Below are 20,784 nucleotides of genomic sequence, written 5' to 3'. Positions count from 1 at the left end.
TAGGGTTCTGTTAAGCCCCTAATGAAAGCCATTCACAATCTTTTTTGCCAATATTTTGCTTCAGTCTGTTCCTATAGGTATTATGCATGACAAACTTATTTAGTCTATGGTATGCATCCCTCACAAAATTCCACAGTTAACATAGATTTTCTTCTTTATGTCCCTTTGAATGTTTTAGTCAGAATTTAGTAGGATGACATTAGGTTTCTATTTTACTCATAAATCCCATATGTGGATTGAGGGGCATAATAAAAGATCTCATAATCTGGGTATATTGAAGTTGGCACAAACTTCATAAAGGAAGTCTAATACAGAGGGAAAGGATAATCCAGTAAACATAAAGAGCACAGAAAAGGGTTATTTAGAAGGAAGTGACATTTAGAGATTCTAGCAGGTAGTAAAACAAATAATTACCATCAGGAAAGTCTATAAGCCATGAACAGACATTTCTCCAAAGAAGTCATATAAATGGCCAAGAGACACATGAAAAAATGCTCAACATCACTCATAATCAGGGAAATACAAATCAAAAACACAATGAGATAACACCTCACACCAGTCAGAATGGCTAAAATTAACAAGTCAGGAAACAACAAATGTCAGCAAGATGTGGAAAAAGGGGAACCCTCTTACACTGTTGGTAGGAATGCAAGCTGGTACAGCCACTCAGGAAAACAGTATGGAGGTTCCTCAAGAGCTTAAAAGTAGAGCAACCCTATGACCCAGCCAACTACTCTACAGGTACTGACCCCAAAGATACAAATGTAATGATCCAAAGGGACACATGCACCTCAAAGTTTATAGCAGCAATGTCCACAATAGCCAAACTGTGGAAAGAACCGAGATGTCCATCAACAGATGACTGGATAAAGAAAATGTGGTATAAACACTACATCAAAAACTAATGATGTAATGTATGGTGATTAACATAACAAAAATGTTAAAAATATATATATAATCAAAAAAGAAAAGAAAAAAGAAAATGTGGTATATATATATATATATATATATATATATATATATATATATACAATAAAATATTACTCAGCCATCAGAAAGGATGAATACTTACCATTTACATTGATGTGAATGGAACTGGAGGGTATTATGCTGAGCGAAATAAGTCAATCAGAGAAAGACAATTATCATGCAGTTTCACTCATATGTGGAATATAGGAAGCGGCACAGAGGATCATAGGGGAAGGGAGGGAAAACTGAATGGGAGGTGATCAGGGAGAGAGACAAACCATGAGAGACTCTTAACTATGGGAAGCGGGCTGGGGGTTGCTGGAGAGGAGGTGGGTGGGGGTTGTGAAGACTGGGTGGTAAGCATTGGGGAGGGCGTGTGATGTGGTGAGCACTGGGTGTTAAATGCAACTGATGAACTATTGAACACTACATCTGAAACTAATGATGACTAATATGTTGGCTAATTGAATTTATTTATTTATTTTAAGATTTATTTATTTATTTATTTATTTGACAGAGAAACAGCAAGAGAGGGAACACAAGCAGGGGGAGTGGGAGAGGGAGAAGCAGGCTTCCCGCTAAGCAGGAGCCCGATGTGGGGCTCAATCCCAGGACCCTGGGATTATGACCTGAGCTGAAGGCAGACGCTTAACTACTGAGCTACCCAGGCACCCCTGGCTAATTGAATTTAAATAAAATAAATAGAAAATAAAATCCATTGGAGCAATGAGAAAAAAAAAAAAAAAAAAGGAAAGTCTATAAGCAAGTAGCAGGGTGTTTGCCAGAAACAAATGTATAGGGTCGGGATTCAAGACCCTGGAGACTGGTAAGATCTAAGCAAAAGTGGCTTGAAATTGGGATCTAGCTACCACAATTACAGGATACAGGCCACAACAAGTCAATTTTCCAGAACAGAACTAAGAATGACTTATTATAGAATTCTGATCTAAAGTACCTTAATTCTTTATAAGTAGGGTCATGATGACACTGACAGTTTAGGGAGAAAAGATAACTTAGCTTGGAGGAGGAATGATACAGAGACAGACACTGATATTTTGCTATAATATTAACTTCTGTGATACTGGAATCCAAGCGATAAGAATCACAAACAACTCACTGGTTATAGTGAATAGTACGTTAAAAAGAAATTGAACTTTTCTGGGTTTATCCAATAACTCATCTCTTATTTTCCAAATGCTATATTGCTTCTCATATATGATTTGTATTCTTTAAAAAACACAGTTCTTCATTGTCCAAAGCTCTACTGTTTGCTTTTAGCATCTATATTATACATATTGAAATTACCCTTAAGTTATATTAAGAAAATGTTCTCTATCACATAAGTGATATTGAGTTTGCTATTCAACATGAACATAAGGGTTTTTTTCATGTTGTATCAATATATAAATTTTAATAATATGTCTACAAATGATTACATTTTCCTTATATTTTATTCCTTTAATAAGTACTTGTTTTATACTGTTTGAATGCATAATTCTATGTTATTATATATTGAATTATAAAATAGAGATGTGATTTCTAGCCCCCAAAGGCAACATTATATTAAAAATAGCATTCAAATTCAAAACTATATATGAATAGGGTGCCTGGGTGTCTCAGTTGGTTAAGCCACTGCCTTCGGCTCAGGTCATGATCCTGGAGTCCCGGGGTCGAGTCCCACATCGGGCTCCCTGCTCAGCAGGGAGTCTGCTTCTCCCTCTGACCCTCCCCCTTCTCATGCTCTCTCTCTATCTCATTCTCTCTCTCAAATAAATAAACAAAATCTTTAAAAAAAAAAAAAAAACTATATATGAATAACTAATATTACATAAATTGACCTGAGAAGATTGGCAGCATGACTATATAAAATTGCTTATACACAAATGAGTATAAATAAAAAATAATAACCTATTAATAACATTATTCATAAGAAGTTTATAAAGCTAAAAATTCTTGTGGAAGGAGAAATAATAACACTTATTACCATAAGGGAAACTTCCTTAATTGGAAAATAGATGAATATATGTTCAGTGCAGAAAATCTCAAAGAAAGGACAGAAAGAATGGTTATGTTTATTTAAAATTAAATTCATTAAATTTAATGTTTATTTAAAATTAAATTCATTAAAATTAATTTCATTTTTTCTATTCCTTAAAGAATCATAAACCCATCAAATATATTCACTTTATTATGATATTTTTTCAGAATAACACTGATTTTGATATATAATTAGATACATAGAAGGAATTAAATTATTTTATAGATCACACATAGTAGCAATATGGACTAGTCCTTAAATTATTAAGGATTATTTATCAAAACAAACTACATGAAATTAAATAATTTTGAACTAAATCTCTTTCAATTAAATTTATTTAACATTTTACTATTCTTTTCAAAAAAATAATACTGGATCTCAGGCATCCTCTTTTATGCAGTTGAATACACATTGCAACAAAAGAGAGTAATATTCCTAAAACATAAATTTTTTTCATCTAGTCATTCTCTTGATAAGGAACATTCAATGGTCCCTTCATTGCCCATTAAGTAGAACCCAGAGGTGATGGGCATTTAATCTTAAAGTTTTATCGACCTTAGAGGTCATCTTGTCTGAGAGCCTACTTAATGTATATATCACCTCTGCATTTCATCAACACAAAGAGTGAAGTCAGGGGAGTTAATTTGCATCTGGGTGGTGATCATGGCTCTAATCTCAGGGTGGCTGGGGCTGTCAAAGGCTCTATTTACATAAAATCAGCTCTTGGTACTTGAATGATGCCACTACACTATAGCAGAAAGAACTTGGTGATTCTGGAATTAAATAAAACTCTACTTAAATCCCAGGTTTTAAGCAATTACACACTGAGAGAGACTGGATACATGCATGCATGCTAAACTCTTCTTTTAATTCTTTCTGTGCATACAGCCTGATTGAATTTCTCAGCTTCTTTGTAAGTTACAGGTAACCAAGAGACTAATTTCAAATCAACCTGAGTGAGAATGATTTGCACCGCTTTCAGGTCTTAAAACCACCCAAATATAATCTTCCATGTTTCTCCCCATTCATTCATTGGCTGAACGCAAAGGACTTTCAGGCTATATAGGAGAGAAAAGCTACACTATGATAAGCCTGGGTCTCTAGATGATCTAGAAACTCCCTGACAATTAAGAACATCATTTTTTAATTTTACTTCATTATAAATATATTTATAATTATGCACTTAATTGTAAATAAATTACAGTAAGTGTTGTGTTTGCTATGGAAACTAGTGTCATTTTCATTAATACAGTTGTAATGTGAATATACCACCTAAATATGGTTATTATAACATTAAATAGTCCATGTATTGCTAAGAGTAAGCATAATAATGCTCAACTTTATGCTTTATAACTTTTTACTGTTTGTTCCCAGAAATTCCTTCAACATGGCCAGGTTCAAGACTATGGTATATAATAAACCAAGTTTACTAATCCTCCCATATTAAGACATTTTATATCTTTTAAAAATCATCATTGTTATTTTCTTCTCTGTTTCACAATGAATACTTTTAATTTCTTTTTTTTAATTTAATTTATTTGAGAGAGAGAGAAAAAGAAAGAGGGAGTAGCAGAGGGAGAGGGAGAAGCAGGCTCCCCACTGAGCAGGGAGGCTGACATGACAGAGGGCTCCATCCCAGGACCCTGAGATCATAACCTGAGCTGAAGGCAGACGCTTAACCGACTGAGCCACCTAGGAGCCCCCCCTTTTTTTAAATTATTAATTTATTTCTTTGAGAGAGAGCAAGAGAGAGAAAGAGGGAGGGGAGGAAAATTTCTTAACCTTCCCTTGTATACTATTATGATTAGCCTGAAATTCTACCTGGAATATCCATTCATAAAACAAGGATTAGTTGGGCATCAACTATATGCTATGTGCAATATTCTATGAGCACCAGGGATATAAAGATAAAAAAAACCCTGTAATTCGAAGTCTACTATAAAAGGCAATATAAATGGATATGATACTTATATAACATGGGCTATAGTAAACATACAGTTCAGTTTTTAGTATCATAAACAATATAATTGTCCAGATATACTCTGAACTTTGTAGAGTATGATCAAGGTATCATTTCCTTTAGGACATGATATTTACAGCATTCACTCAGTCACACAATAAATAAATACTCAGTCAGCATCTTCCAAGTGACAGGCACTGGTAGTATTTAGAATAAATACATACTGTTCATGCCTTTATGGGGCTCATTGATTAATTAAGAGATTACTGAATGAATAAAACAGCCTAAGGAATGTCAATAGAGTTTTGACAAATATTTTAATCCCTTGTTCTTTTCTTCCCCTTTCCTCTATCTCTTCTGGCCATAAAATAATTCTCTAACATCTCTATAGTTTTATGCACCACTAGCTCACAGAATCTGTGAGACCCAGGTACTCCAGCACAATTTAAGCTTATTAGCATTGCAATTCCCACCAAAATGTAGAATTTGTCTTGTCAAATGGTTGGACCGTAGGACAATAAGAATAAAAATGAAAGACTTAGCTATAATAGATTTTTAATAAATAGTTGACATGATTTGGTGGCAGCAGGACAAAAGAGGAGTAGCAAAAATTATTCTGATTTTGAAGCATGAAAAATATTGTTATCATTAATACAAAGAGTGAAGTGAGTAAATAATTTGCATATAGGTGGTAATGATGGCTTTGGGGTCTGATTTGGGCAACCAGAAGGAAACATTTAGAAAGCAGCTCTAAAAAATGGTTTTGAAACAAGGAACATCTGATAACTAAAGTACTAAAGTGACATATCAAGACAAACTATAGAAAACAGAGATTAATAAGGACAAATCATTTCATCCAAATAAGTGATTAAGTGGGACAGTATTCAAATTTTTGTACTTCTCTAACTTAGGGCAATATACCTAGGGGTCCTAGATGTAGGGGTGCCTTTACCCAACCAGATCATACGTGCTGCAGAAGTTAACTATATTGTTGTTAAATATTTAAGAATAAATTATCATTCTGTGGTCAATCAGGAAAACAAAACTATTCTAGGTATTTCACAAAAAATGATTTAATATAGGGTATTAAGTATTTACAAGACCATTCAATGCATTGTAGGAGTGAAGGTTATTAGCTCTGCAGTATCTGGACACTAAAAGTCACAGCTGTTGTAATAATAAGGCAGGACGTTCACTGGGGAAATCCACAGGTTGATGCAAAATTTCTATCTGCTGAAACCCGCACATATACCTTTTACTATCAGAGTAAATAGTCTTCCATTCTCATTGGTGCAATCAATGCTGACAAAGGAGTTGGATCATTTAGACTTTTAGCTCTGTGTTATAGCACAGAGAGCAGGAATAGAACTAAATACCAATAGGAAATCTGGTACAGAAGCATTAGTTTGTTGGCTATTGAAGGCTATGTTTCAAAGAAGATGTGGTTCAATATGGTTGATTCACCAAAGTGCAAGCTGAAGAACTCAATTTTACCTCTTCACCCTAGTAGTGATCAGGTTTGTGAAAGCCAACACAGGAATCTCTAAAAGTTTAATTTTATAACAAGGTATTTAGTGAATTGATTATGAAGGAAGATGTAATAAGAACAGGAATTTTTAGTGGTTATTCATTCATTATGTTACTCCCCACTAGACTATATGTTCTTTGTGAGTAGGGAGCTTCTCACTTTTGATCGCAAGTTCACATGAGCTAAATGGAGAATAATAAAAAGATGGCTTTTAAGGTTTTATTCATGTTATTTATCTTTATGAAAGACCTTTTCCTTCTCTGCAAATATTTTTTTAAAGATTTTATTTATTTATTTATTTGACAGAGAGAGATAGCGAGAGAGGGAACACAAGCAGGGGGAGCTGGAGAGGGAGAAGCAGGCTCCCTGCTGAGCAGGAAGCCCAACGCAGGGGCTCGATCCCAGGGATTCCAGGACACGGGGATCATGACCTGAGTCAAAGGCAGATGCTTAATGACCAAGCCACCCAGGCACCCCTCTGCAAATATTTCTTAATATTTAATAAATAAAAATATTTAATAAATATAATTAAAAAGTATTTAATAAATAAAAGTATTTCTTAATAAAAATAAGTATTAATAATTGCATAAATCAATAGCAAAATGGAAACTCGGGGTCAAAATTATGAACCCAGAGGGGATAATCCCTAAAAGGATTACTGAATCATCAAAGAAAAATGGATTTGTTTTTTGTATAGTTTTTAAGTATAGTGTATCATGTTTTATCATACACTATTTGAAAAACTAGGAACAGTATATTCATTCACCAGACAACTTGAATCAGAAAGCTCAATTAGGGGCACCTAGGCAGCTCAGTCGATTAAGCATCTTCTGCCTTTGGTTCAGGTCATGATCCCAGCGTCCTGGGATTGAGCCTCACATTGGGTGCTCTGCTCAGCGGGGAGCCTGCTTCTCCCTCTCCCATTCCCCCTGCTTGTGCTTGCTCTCTCTCTCTGTCAAATAATCTTTAAAAATTAAAAAAAAGAAATCTCAATTAAATTCAGAAATTTAATTGAGAACACTCAATTAAAATTCAATTTAAACTTTAGGAGTAGTGTCCATTAATAGGGGATCTATTAAATAAATTACATGCTGTAATATTTAGCCATTAAAATAAATAATGTTAATAGCAATGAGAAACATTTACTAAGTGTTTACTTTGTGGAAAACAGTTTGCTAAGTGCTTTATTTGCATTAACTCTATAAATAATTTATTAGGAATATTAATAGTATTTTATTGTATAAATTTATAATATAATAAAATCTTTTAAAATAAAGATACTTCTGTAGAGAAAAAAAGTAATACCAAATAAGCTTTTGATGGAAGGTTAAATAACATTAAGTAGGTATTTTACAGCCATTTGATATGAATCCTGGGATGTCCTCATTCCATGCAAATGGAAGTTAATTATATGCAGAATATATGTACTAAGACCATTTTGTTAATTATTTTTACTGAAAACTCTACATACATTATCAATTACATATTCCCTTACAGAAGGAGAAAATTATTACTTACAATAAGCTCATAGTAAACATTAAATATATATCATAAAAACTAAAACTGAAAAAGAGTGATTCATGCCTGTTATATTCCTCAGTTTTTCCAACTTACAAATGCTTTATTCTAAGTATCTAAGGATCCACTAGATCAAATATTGATTCCAATTATAAAGAGAAATCATTTCAAAATATAATTATGATCACAAAATGAGAATTTTGGAATTTTATTCTACATAGATTTCTATAAACAATGGTATGACATCAACTTCATTAGAAGACAGCTTACGTTTAAAGCCATCATACCTTTCTATACTTTCCTGCTTTTGCATCCTTAATTACTTGTATGATAACTCTTTGCCACATTCCTAAGAGTCCCAAAGGACTTATTCTAATGGTCCTCATCTGCAACCTTGAACATATATAACATCTTACGCTGACTGGAAATAGCCAAACCACCTACTTTGTAGGTTCAGAGACAACAAATCAATGCATGATAAATTACACCATTCTACTTTTGACTAAAAAACAGGAGGTTTAAGTGTTTCTCATTATTGCTACCAAGAAAAAAAAGAAAATTTTCTCCCTTTGAAAACAGATGTTGGTTTCTCTTCTTGACAGAATATAAGTTTGTCTGTAGAAAGCATCCAAGACATTCTTAGTACATTTTTTTCATAATAATCTAATCAGTCCTTTAAAAAATAAATGTAAGAAAAAACTTTATATGTATTCTCTATAACAAGTATTTAAACCATTTCATATATCTACAAAGAGTTGAGTAGAGAGTATATTAGGTACAGAGACTTTATTCCTATTTTGTGGTTCTTATAAGGCAGACAGATATAAACGTGAATAAATATATCACAAAGTACTGTGCATTTGCAATAGTACAGGAACAAATATAGAAAATATTAGCAGTTAATTATGATGGAGTCCCCATGGTGGTAGTGGATGGTGGGCAAGGACGCTGAGAACAGAGTATAAATGAGGGGAAAAAAGTTATGGATGAAATGGAATTTAAACTTGGTCTTGATAAATGAGAAGAATTATAGTAAATAGATGGATTATAAAAGCAATCCATGTCGACTGAATATGATGGGTGAGGTCTGAATATTCCCATGTATATAACTTAATTAGAGAACAGAAATTGAAGCATATAAAAGCATCAGGACAGGAACTCAAATATGGGTGTAGCTATCGACAACTGAGTGCCAAAATAAAGTATTCACAATTGACTTTGTAAGTAAAAAAGAGAAATTAAAGGATTCTGAGGAGGGAACCCGACTTGCAAGAGAAGATGGGAAGTCTACTAGAATTTGTAGGAATGATGTTGCAAGACAATTTTGATAGTCTAAGTAAGAACATGTAAAGCCCTGAACTGAGGGGAACTAGCTGTAACAGAAGCCTGATAGCTATTGGTATAACTCTAGCACTTGACTATAGTGAATTTCCCCAGAAACATATCCCAAAACAAACATGCTAAAGAAAATCATATGTTAGGGCGCCTGGGTGGCTCAGTTGGTTGGGCGACTGCCTTTGGCTCAGGTCATGATCCTGGAGTCCCTGGATCGAGTCCCGCATCGGGCTCCCTGCTTGGCGGGGAGTCTGCTTCTCCCTCTGACCCTCCCGACCCTCCCCCCTCTCATGCTCTCTCTCTCTCAGTCTCTCTCTCTCTCAAATAAATAAAATCTTAAAAAAAAAAAGAAAAGAAAATCATATGTTATAGGGAAGGCCAGCAAAAGAAATTATGTGCATTTGTACGTAAAATTTTTTCTTTTGTTTTGGATGCTACTTTTTTTTTTTTGCACTATGGAAATTATCAACTTCTGTGCACCATAAAAAGATAAAAAGACAAACGTATTTTGGGCTTAACTTACAAATTAACATACAAAAAATCATCAAGGACATCTGTGTGTGATACCTCCCCCACTAATGTGTCAAAAAGACCGCCTAGCCTCTTAAGAATGTGCCTGCAAAAGACAGAAAGGAAAATGTTCTCGTCAAGAATCCTTTTTCTTTTTCCTACAGCAACATTAATTACGTTGTCTGCTAGAGCCAAAGAATGAGATAGGCAGAGGTAATCTGATTCTCATCTTGTTTAAACTTGTCAGTTCTAAAATGAAGTCAAGAGTTAGTCAGGGAAAATGGAGAAGGTCTCCTTCCTCATTGAGAGATAAATGGGAAGTCCAACTCCTGAATTTTTTTTAAGAGGAGGGTCACTCTCCAAAAGACAACTGTCTCTTTTCAAAAGTATTACTAATTCACCCCTTCACATGACAGCCTCCCAGAGGCAGAGAGTGACGTTTTATATCAGGAGATACTCCCATCTTCAGCATAGCTATGCATCATCTGTTGTGCCTTTGACCCTCTGCTAAAAGAAAATGTATCTCTAAAGTGATAAGGAGCTGCCAAGACTTAAAATTTTTAAGTTGAACTTTTGCTTCAACTCAGTGTTCTTACTTCCTAGCTCTGCTGTTTCATGTGGCCTGCTAGGCAACTCTGAAGAGAAGCTGATTTCAATAAGCATTTATTTGTTATAATTCTGACTCACAAAATGATCTTTGAGATTACATATATAATATAATATTATATATGTTATATAACATATATAATTAATATAAGTTATATTATATAATATATATTATATTATATATTATTATATTATATTAATTATATTATAATGTTATATTATAATATAATATAATAATCTCCAGAGGAGAGAAAGGAAGAGAGGGAAACCTGAGAGAAGAACAAAAATGAAGTATGAATGAGTAGATTACTCAATGATGGGAAGGTTAGAAAGTATGATATATAGATGTGAAATAAGAGGCTGAGAGGGCAAGATGCATATGATTTGCACCAAAGATCAAAATATTCTGAATGTGCCACGTAGTATAGGGAGTTTAAATATAGATCCTATTCAGTCAACAAATTTTTTTCCTTCTGAGTGTGAATCTCCACCCCCCCCTTCAAGTTGTGTATCCCTAAACTTTTATACCCAAATAAAGCCTTTTATTTCTTCAAGTGTTAAATGAGTGGAATGAAAAGAAAAAGGCCTTTTTTTTTATTTCTCATTTCCCGAACAGATTTGTTATCCCAAAGAAAGTAAATAGATTCAAATAATTACTTACTGAAATTATCTGAGACAATGCTTTAAAAAACCCAATGTGTGAATGATTTTATTGTTGAGATTAATATATTTCACCAAATTCCACCCACTATTCCACACTGCTCTGATTGCTCACATTATTCTTTTAATTAGATAACTTTTTAAAGTGTGTTCTTAAAAGAATCTGGTTTAAATGTCGATTTTTTTAAGAGAAGCTTAGATACATGAGTATTGACTTTATGGAAAAAAAACATCACTTGAATCAAGACATAAGGTTTGTTCTATTCACCAATGCTGTGCCTACAACTTTGATAAAACATTCCAATGAGACCAAAAAGTTAACACTTCCTAAATTCAGGTTATCTCCACATGGGCTGGGAGATAACAATTTCTCCAGTATCTTCTTCATAACCTGAATCTTAAAGGTCAGTTAATGATGGCAAATGGATAATGGAAAAAAAGCAACAAAAACAAAACCAACAAAAAAGTTTTACTATTAAAAAAAAATAAAATAACCAGCCCATATAAGTAACAAAGAATCCCAATTTTTAAAAAGAAAGTGCATTTGCCAATTTTTTTTCTAATCTCTTTAAAGTTTTTCAATAGTTCTAAATTAAATCCCTTTCACCCTTATCTCTTTATCCATCAGAAAATCCGAAGGGTATTTGGATTCAGACATCCGTTGCACCAAAGATCTTTCATTACACAGCACAAACAAGCACTTTTATTGAACAAGAACCCAATTACTTAAGCTAGCTTCAGGTTTCATTCTACCCTGCGGCATCTACTTTGACAGAAGCCTACTAATCTCTTCTGATGGACGTTGCTACATATCAGTCCTGATACACAGAGATGATTTCTAACCTTCTTGTAGAGAACCACTGATTAAATAAACTGAGATGCCCATCTCAGCTTCCTTGGACCGATGAATAACAATGAGAAAGACTTCAGGCAGACATGGACCCTTTCCTCCACTGTATAAGGCACCAGTAGAGAAAGAGTTGAAAAAAGGAAGTATCTACTCAGAGAAAATGACCAGCATTTACCAAAGTTCTGTACTGACATTGTCTGAGATTCTCTCCAGTTTGTTTCTGCTCTTTAAATGACTGTCATACTTCCCACATTTTGCTATAAGAGAAGAAAATCAATTCCGTAAGGTTCTTATACCTTTGCTACTGCCATTCTTGTTTTCAAACTTATTGATAAACAATGTTAATGACTTGACTTTTATGTCAGTAATTCTCAACACTAAATGCACATTAGAATTATCTAAGAACTTTTAAAAGAGCCTGACACCCATCCCTATAGATTCTGATTTAATTCATCAGGATTGGAACCTGAGCATTATTTTTTTTTTAAAGTTCTCCAGATGGGAAAATAAAAGGAAAAAAAAAATTTCTCCAGATGATTATAATATAAAGCTAAAGTTGAGAAGCATTACTTGATGTAAATAGCAACAAACAAATTTGTTAATTTTTATATTAGAATTTTGAAGAGCTGTTAGGAACCATTTAGTCTAGCTTCACTTACAATGCAGGAATATTTTAAAGAAAAGCCTCTGAAAAGTTACACTAATGAATATATTGTTACCTCATGGCAGTCTATCTCTTTGGTTTCCTTTTAACATTAAATCTTTAGAAAAAGTCCCCAAGATACTTCAAAGTATCCATGTACAAGACTGCTCATGACAACGTTGTTCATATTAATAAGCTCAATAATATCCAATAATAAAGAATTGGAGATACAGAGAGAGAGAGAGAGATGGACCCACCCAATATAAATGAGAATAGGGAGAATAACTTCAGTGTAAAATATTTTAAGGATGTACCTATGTTCATATATGTACACTTATTTTTTTTAAGATTTTATTTATTTATCGGAGAGAGAGAGAGAGAGGTAGGCAGAGGGAGAAGCAGGCTCCTTGCTTAGCAAGGAGCCCAATGTGGGACTCGATCCCAGGACCCTGGGATTATGACCTGAGCCAAAGGCAGATGCTTAACCGACTGAGCCAGGCGTCCCCGTGTTTGTACACTTATATACATAATACCTTTTTAAAGAATATGGTAAAGATTGGTTTCTAGAAATATAAGGTTAGGCTCTTATTTTTAGTTTACACCTTTTAAATTATTCTGTATCTAATCATTTGTATGAACTGCTTTCATGTATTTCAACTAGCAGAGGTTATTTGGATATTGGGATAACAAACCATTTGTGTCTCCTTTTTTAAAGTTTTCAGTATTTTCCCAATACTGATATGAAATTAGCTACTCACACTTTTTCTTGTGCTACCATTTAGAGCTAATGAAGTTCTACATGATGCCCTGTTGGCTATTTGAAAGAAAACAATAATGTTTTCCCTTGGTGTAAACTCATTTCAATTCTTCTTCATATTCTTTTAAAGATTGTGTACTGTGTGCTTAATATTAATGTGCTGGTATTAAAGGATATGAACATAATTTCACCAGTTTCTGCCATGAAGAAGCTCATATTCAGTCAAGGAGATAAAAATAAGAACATGGTGATGGGTATTGAGGAGGGCACGTTCAGCATGGAGCACTGGGTGTTATGCACAAACAATGAATCATGGAACACTATATCTAAAACTAATGATGTAATATATGGGGATTAACATAACAATAAAAAAATTTAAAAAAAATAAGAACAAAAATTAAAAATTAAAAAATAGTAATTTCATTGCAAGTTTATTTATAAACAAAGGAAACAAACACATACGGGGAGTCTATTCTTTCAAGATGGTGGGCAAGTCTATTCCTTCAAGATACAGGGAGAGTCATGTTGGTAAATAGGAACGGAATACTTTTATAAAAATTTACTTTTCAAGTTAACAGCATTTTTATGTGTTATTTTAATTCACTTTTAGAACAGTACCAGATATTATTATTCCCAATTTATAAATGCATAAATGGAAGCTCATGATATAATGGCTTTAAGATCCTTTTCGTCTCTGAACATGCTCTGATTCATCAATGTTGCTCTACAATAGCCAAGAATTAAAGATATTTTCTAAATGTGGTCTGATCAGTGCAGAGGCAAGTGACTCTACCAGGTCCATTGATTTTAAGACTAACACCTCTGATAATTTGTTTTAGAGTGAAGAGAATGGGAGGCGGGAAAAAAGATCAAAGGAGATGGGTATATGGAGGAATAAGCAGCTAAGCCTGCCTGGAAGAGTCAATGATAGCTTCAGAGAGGAAATAGGGTTGGCTCAAACTGAGATTTGAAAGGCAAGGTATAGTATTATACCTTGCTATATATATATAGCCAGGGAGGCAAAGAGTGGGGCTTTCATTCTAGGCACAGGAAGTAACACAACCAGAAACACTGTCTGTTTAGGCACTAAGGATGCTTTCATACTGCGTGAAGTTACAAGGACAGGAAAAAAGGGACAAATGGGAGTGAAGTTAGAAAGGTAGATAGAAGAATGACCATTATTATCTTGGGGATTTGGATATGATTTTACAGGCAATTGATCAACAAAATAATAACACATTTTATGTCCTGGAAAATAACTGTGTATTCAGTAGAAGTTAAAAAGGAATAAAAACTTGTATAATAGAGATGCTCTCAGCTAAAATAAAATATCCACATAAATATCAGTAGTTTTTAAGTTAAAAAGCCAGTTTATCACTTTTGTAATTTTTACTCCCTGTCAGGAACACAGTCACACACTTTTGTGAGAAACAATGGTCTTCTTCATTAAGTTATGTGTGATATAGAAGAGTCAACAGGTGCCTCATATGACTGCTTCTGGTTAGGATCATTTTCAAATTTATTTTGACATAGTATTTCCATCAGAATATTATAAGTCAGTTAATAAAAAAAAAAAAACATGTCAAACTTCTATTAGAGGTCATTTATTGCAGGTTGTTTACTATGATTTCTTTGCTTCCAATTTCTTGTCAAATGAAAAGCCGTATCTTAGCTTCTCCCGAACAATTTTGAGCTTTAGCTTCTATAGTATAGACGTCTACCGCATATTCTAAAATTGGGATCCCTACTGGGAACAACAGGAAACCACGGTAAGGAAAGAAAATACACAGAAATATGTATGAAAAGGGAATTTTTTCTCTCTTAGTTTTAATGTTCTTTAAGACAGCATGCTGGTTTCCTCTGATGTGAGAACATTCCTCAAAAGACACTAAATTTAGAGTCTTTAAACAATATTCTGTTCTATGAAATTCTTATAAAACATCCACTGTTAAGATTTAAAAAATATGGGTTAGTAAGTAGTTTCAGACAATAATAGAACAAAGCTACTTATTTCATATTTGGAATATGAGACTAAATGTTTTTGTGAGATCCAATGTTAGGGATTACACTGGTTATTTTTACTTGATAGAAGTATAATTTATGGCATCTGTATGTAGATTAATTGTGATTGTTTCATGTTTTATTGTCAAATTTCCTTTGCTAATAAAGCCATAGATAATGAAGCTGGCAGAAGAGATCATTTTCTAGAGTTTTCAAGGTCAGTATGTCAATTAAGCTCTGTGGGCTAATTCATTAGTACTGGAAAAAAATGAACATGCTGAGCATCAGGATATTGCACGTCTGGGATATCAAACATCTGTATTGACTTATGACAGCCTCAAGTTCTCTCTTTTGTTAAGTGATTTAGAGAGGCAAATTACTTTTTCACTAATTTGACAAAGATGAGACTTTTTAAAACTTCATAATATAGGCTCAAGGATGCTGCATCATATAAATCAGTGAACCATGATACACACATTGAGCCAAATTCTCCAAGTACATAAGTTTTGCGTGTCATTTAGCAGCAGCATGAATTTGTTTCATTCATTCGACAAAGATTTATAATTTACTGAATATGTACTCTGCACAAAGTTCTATCTTAGCCATGCGGGAGGGGGAAAAAAAAGAGGTATCCACAGTCTTCAGTCTCAAATACCCTACAGAGACAGATATTAAACAATTAAGTACATGGTTGTTAATTATAGCTGCCATAAGTGTCACAAAGGGAAAGTTGTGCAAAATGTGAGAGCATACAATTGTTATCATACAGTAGCTTCAAAATGAGAAAAACATGTGGTCTGAACATATTCATGGAATAATTTATAGATATAAATTTAATAATTAAATATAATTGAATAAATATTTATTGAGAAACTACTGTATTCCGTTCATTCTGTGGGGGTTAAGGATATAAGGAAGTCATACAATGTAATTGGGGAAACAGACATAGGCACAGAAAACTGCTAAAAGCTACAGATATGAGTGGCCCTTGAGGTGAAAAAGATAATACTTTGGAGAGAGGACTCATTCATTCATTCTTAAAATATTTATTGAACACTTATTATTTTTCCAACATGGTGCTTGGTGTTAGAGATATACGTCAATAAAATATAATCCTTGTCTTAAAGGACTCACTTTCTAGTGAGTCTAACCCAAGGTGGTTTTCCCCTCAGGGGACATATGGCAAAGTCTGGAGACATTTTTCTTTGTCACAACTGGGGAGAGGACACTACTGTCATCTACTAGATAGAAGCCAGAGGTACTGTTAAACATCCTACAATAAAAAGAACAGTAGCCCCCATGATGAATAATTAAACATCCCAAAATGCCAATAATGCCAAGATAGATAAACCCTTGAGAGTCACAGAAAAATAAGTAATCAATTACAAGTCAGTAGTATTAGTGATGAATGGGGCTATGCTTTAAAAGACTGAGGAAAGTGAAGGATAGACTGTGACACGTCAAGGAGAGTAGGCAAGAAAACTCATTTGACTTGGTTACACTATTATGGCAAATTATGGTGAGACACTGGAAATAAAGATAGCAAGGTTAATAAAGAATGGATATGAGAGGGTATTTGAGAGATAAAATAAATATTAAGTTATCCAGCAATTATATGATGAAAGTTTGGGAGGAGAAAGAGTTGAAGTAGATGGAAGAGTCAATGATTTCCTTAAAATTTGTTTCATTTGGGTGGTAGGTTAGATGGTGTTAACATTCACATATACTGGAATGAAGGAAAAAGACAAAGTTTTGAAACTTTAATATATTAATAACTATGACAAAAAATATTTATATGTTATATGTCAGACAGTGTGCTAGTCACAGCAAACTATTAAATTTGTCATAACCCTTGATGGGGAGATAGAGCTATTTAAAGTAAGTACTGTTACCCCTAGGTTTAAGACAGGGTAAGAGGTTAAATAAATTGTTCAAGGTCACATTGCTTATTAGTGGCACTATCCAGACTCCAACTGAGATTTTTCTTCTAAAGCCAATGTTGTCAACCTCTACGCTTTATTTGATAAGGAGAGATTATAGACAATCCAGGTGGAGTTTTCACAGTTTGGATCCAGTTTGTCTGGGTTCTTCAAAAAGCAAAACCTGGCATAAAAGCTTGCATACTACCAGTTTATTAGGGAGGACAATTCCAGAGAAGCAGAAATGAAGAGAAATTTGGGTGAGTCAAGGAGATAGGGAGAGCAAATATCCAATATTAAGTTAAACACACTTGATCTCTTGATTGTAAGACAGTCTTCAAAGAGGGCATTCGAACAGTTGCATTTCACTATAGTCCACATGGAGGATGAAAGGGAGAATATTCACTAACTCTCAGCAACATTAAATGTTTGCTCCAAAAGCTTTAACTCTCCTGCCCTTCCTAGGTTGCTCATGCAAAGATACCAAGTGGGCCTCAGTGGCAACAGAGACGTCTTGGGGCAGGACGCAAGAAAGATTCAGCATGAACGGAAGATAAGGCACTGATGAGTTGTGCGTTACACAATCACAAGGAAGCTAATGGAAAATAAGAGACCAAGTCCTTGAGACAAGTACGATTGGGAACTATGCAATGGTGTGTAAGAAATAGCTGATATATATGGTCTCTAAATATTATCAGCTTTGTTGTTCTCTTAAGTTATTTCCCCTTCTGGTGTCTTAATTTCTACAAAATGGAGAAAATCATAGTACCTATCCAGGAGTGTTGTGGGGATTAAAAGGTTTAATATATATCAATCATTTAAAATAGTAACAACATAGGCACCAAATGCACTTATCATTTGTTATTGACATCATCACCATCATTGTTGTTGAGAAGGAGAAAATCAGCCCCTTAATATCCAGCAGCTGGCTGACTCTAACAGCAAGGCCTGGGTGTTGTTAGGAGCTGGCCCTGGCACTCACAGCTAAGAATATGATGTTCTCTTGTTGAATATAAACAATCTCACAGAAAACATGAGGAGCCAACAATGTCTCTTTGTGACCATGATGAAGTGAGACAAGCAAAAAATTCATCAAATAGGGAGTATAAGAGTCAATACTCCAAAGAGTATTTGAGGAAATGGGTAAAATAGAAGACAGATTACATTGGGCAAATTGATGAATAGGAGATGTGGAAATCAGTCATTTTTAAAGTATGAATGTGAATAGGACAGAGATGGAAATTTAACTTGAGGGAAATGTAAGCTTGCAGGAGAGATTACTTATGACAGGGAAAAGTAAACATTTTAGTTTGCTTTAAGAAAGGGTCTGTGGAAAAGAAGGGTTTGAAGATCCAAGAAAGTGAGGAGAAATTTGATGAATTTAGTTCCTAGAGTACATAGAAGAAAGAGATATCAAGAACATGGTTGGAGAACTAACCCTGAAAAGGAAAAGGTATTTCATTCTCTGAAATTGGAGGAGAAAGGGAGATAAATCCTAGTATTGCTAAATGTGAAGGATCTGTGATAGACGGTAAAGGGAGGAGGCAGTAAGAAATTTTATCACTGTTGACTTGTTTTCTCAGTTAGGAAATAATCCAAGACATCTGTTGAGGGTAAGGGTTAGTAGCCTTCCCACCCCCAAATGCCACATGCCTACCCTCTATCCCAGGTGAATCTTTACACCTAATCATGGTGTTGCCAAGATTCACTTCTGGTACTTTGTGTCTCAGCTGAAGATGGAAGTCTTCAGGGGAAATTGTCTACTGTGGACAGGTGTTCAAGAACTCCACCTTGTGGGTGAAGAACTTCAGCACCTGACTGCACTGTGACTCTGGCAGTGGCACCCACAACATGTACTGAAAGGACCAGAATCTGAGCACTGCTGGAGCTGTCACCTAGTGCTACTGACACCTGGGCGCCTGGCACCGTGTCCAGTCCCACTCGATCCAGATCATGATGGTGGAGGAGACTGCAGCTAGCAACTACCCACTGGCAGCCAAGCAGTTCCATAACTCCAAGATCAAGCTCCCACTGCCCTGCTGGGTCCCGAGTTGCCAACACAAGCCATGCTTTACCACCAAGAGGCCCAACATCTTCTTTTACATGTAGAGCCTCCCTGTCCCTAGGTCTGCCCAAATAAACTCTTTGGGAAAACCAGGGGAAAAAGAGAGAGAGAGAGCAGTTAAGTCAGAAGATTCTATATTCATAACCTTAATGGACCTGATCAGCGGGGCTAGTAATGTTTCTCTAGAAGTCCTCAGCAGCTGAGATGAAGAGAAGACAAATCAAATGCTTGAACTGATTCCTGTTCTCAGCGGCAAGTTTTCTGTGGTGGAAGGTTAGTTAAGAGGAACAAAGTAATAAAAGTCTGAAGAGAGCCTAGTTGAAATGAGCGTTGAATGTGTCCAGGCTCAATAACAGGTAAGCAAAGCCAGCTACAGACTGACTTATTAATGGAGCTCAAAGTTCTAGGTCACTGGAGGTGCAGGATGGAGCAGGCAGGTGGATATCCAGGGGGGGAGGAGGGATGACGGCTAGGGTCAGTAGCAGTGCCAGTAAGGGAATTGGAAGGTTGAAAGGATAGATGGTTTCAGATAAAGAGTTTAAGATTTTGGAAACTGAACAGTTGTAAAGGATAGTGAGATGCATAAAATAATCTAGAAATCTGTCTTGAAGTTGGGCAGGGGTGTGGAGGGAAGTAACTAGAGAAGAGTTCCAAGACCCTGGCTGCCAAAAAAGGTATTAAATGTTAATGAGGCAAATTTTGAAAAAATTATCAAATATTAGTTATTCTATTTTCTCAGGGAAATAAGATTCCTAGTATACCATAAAAAGAAAGAAGAAAAAGAAAACCCCTTTAATGTTTCATATTATAATTCAGAAAATTTACACTATTGTATGATAACAGTTTCATTAAACTGCAGTGAGAATTATTTTTACAGAATGCTCATATGCTACATATAAACATTATGAATAAACTGCTGGTATCTACTGATAAAACTTTAAAACAGATTCAAAAGATTTAAAAAGCTACATTGTTAAAAGAATGACATATAATTTTTATGCTGCTTTTCTATGTATGAAATTCTTTTTTTTTTTTTTTTTTTTTTTTTTATTTGCGAGAGAGAGAATGAGAGACAGAGAGCATGAGAGGGAGGAGGGTCAGAGGGAGAAGCAGACTCCCTTCTGAGCAGGGAGCCTGATGTGGGACTCGATCCCGGGACTCCAGGATCATGACCTGAGCCGAAGGCAGTCGCTTAACCAACTGAGCCACCCAGGCGCCCTATGTATGAAATTCTTAATAGGAAAAGTAACTGGATAAATCTGCTGACCCTTGTAAATATTTGGTACTTACACTGAAGCTTTACTTAGCCCTGAAAAGAAATTCAGTATTCTCCCTCTTGGTGAAATTTTAAAGAATGACTCATTACACCTAATTGTTCTTCCAGAATGTCTGGCTGTTACAGGTGATTTAGTAGGGCAGAAAATA

General features: G+C 34.8%; 1 pseudogene; it reads left to right on the top strand.

Annotated features, from left to right (window-relative positions):
• Window positions 1-6,418: 6,418 nt before the first annotated feature.
• LOC116631986 lies at window positions 6,419-19,403 on the top strand (annotated as a pseudogene).
• Window positions 19,404-20,784: the final 1,381 nt, after the last annotated feature.

The sequence above is a fragment of the Phoca vitulina genome, unplaced genomic scaffold (assembly GCF_004348235.1).
Source record: "Phoca vitulina isolate PV1807 unplaced genomic scaffold, GSC_HSeal_1.0 scaffold6, whole genome shotgun sequence".
Lineage (NCBI taxonomy): Eukaryota > Metazoa > Chordata > Mammalia > Carnivora > Phocidae > Phoca > Phoca vitulina.
This window is presented reverse-complemented; position numbering and strand designations above follow the sequence as displayed.